The sequence below is a fragment of the Hemicordylus capensis genome, chromosome 14 (assembly GCF_027244095.1).
Source record: "Hemicordylus capensis ecotype Gifberg chromosome 14, rHemCap1.1.pri, whole genome shotgun sequence".
In the NCBI taxonomy this organism is placed as follows: Eukaryota; Metazoa; Chordata; class Lepidosauria; order Squamata; family Cordylidae; genus Hemicordylus; species Hemicordylus capensis.
Window position 1 is genome coordinate 11,229,120 of NC_069670.1, and position 1,648 is coordinate 11,230,767.

The window sequence follows — 1,648 nt, forward strand, 5'->3', positions numbered from 1 at the left end:
GTTGAAGTAGACTGTGACTAACCTTCTTCAGCATGTTTCTCTCTGCAGGGAGACCTACAAGGAAGCATGCCCGGGTCCTAGGCCAGGCATCCCCAAACTGCGGCCCTCCAGATGTTGCTGAACTACAACTCCCAGCATCCCTAGACACAATTTTTTGTGGCTGGGTATGCTGGGAGTTGTAGTTCAGCAACATCTGGAGGGCTGCAGTTTGGGGATGCCTGGCCTAGGCTCTTTGGCCAAGTACTGCACGGGGAGGGAGGGTTGGATTGGTGGTCTGCTGGGTTCCCTGCTAACGGAACAAAGAGACACCTCTTTAAAAGTGGTGGTGATTCTCTTGCTTGAAAGTGGGGAGCAATTGGCCCTATCCAGCCCCAGCACAAAATCCCTCGGGGGGTGGGAGTGGCGGCTGTTGCAGGAACCCAACTTGTGTATCTTTTTAGAGTGTGAGCCCTTTGGAAAGTTCACTTTTGACCCACTGCCCCTTTGCCCCTTCAAACCTTGGAACCATTGAACAGAAGTACTTTTTCACACAATGCGTGATCCACTTGTGGAACTCTCTGCCACAGGATGTGGTGACAGCCAACAACCTGGATGTGAGCCCTTTGGAAAGTTCAATTTAGAACCATCCACCCACTGACCCGTTGTTTGTAAGTTTGTAACTTTGTAAGTTTGTAACTTTGTAAGTTTGTAACTTTGTAAGTTTGTAACTTTGTAAGTTTGTAACTTTGTAAGTTTGTAACTTTGTAAGTTTGTAACTTTGTAAGTTTGTAACTTTGTAAGTTTGTAACTTTGTAAGTTTGTAACTTTGTAAGTTTGTAACTTTGTAAGTTTGTAACTTTGTAAGTTTGTAACTTTGTAAGTTTGTAACTTTGTAAGTTTGTAACTTTGTAAGTTTGTAACTTTGTAAGTTTGTAACTTTGTAAGTTTGTAACTTTGTAAGTTTGTAACTTTGTAAGTTTGTAACTTTGTAAGTTTGTAACTTTGTAAGTTTGTAACTTTGTAAGTTTGTAACTTTGTAAGTTTGTAACTTTGTAAGTTTGTAACTTTGTAAGTTTGTAACTTTGTAAGTTTGTAACTTTGTAAGTTTGTAACTTTGTAAGTTTGTAACTTTGTAAGTTTGTAACTTTGTAAGTTTGTAACTTTGTAAGTTTGTAACTTTGTAAGTTTGTAACTTTGTAACTTTGTAACTTTGTAAGTTTGTAACTTTGTAACTTTGTAACTTTGTAAGTTTGTAACTTTGTAACTTTGTAACTTTGTAACTTTGTAACTTTGTAACTTTGTAACTTTGTAACTTTGTAACTTTGTAACTTTGTAACTTTGTAACTTTGTAACTTTGTAACTTTGTAACTTTGTAACTTAGACATGCAAAAAAGGGACACAGCTTTTCTGAAGACATTTCCTTGGGCAATGGCATGAATGATATTTAGTTAAGAGAAATGTGCTGTATTGTGCTGAGAATGAGAATTAAGCTGAGAGCAGCTAATCCGTTGTCAACTCTGTCTGGGCTGCTGGGAGAGCCTGGAGACCTCTTACAACAGAAAAAAATATAAGGGCAGAGTGGTACTACTCAAAATAACAAAGAAAAAAATACCACCCAATGCAAGAAATAGAAACCATGCCAATATACGTATGAATGGAACTTCTTGAA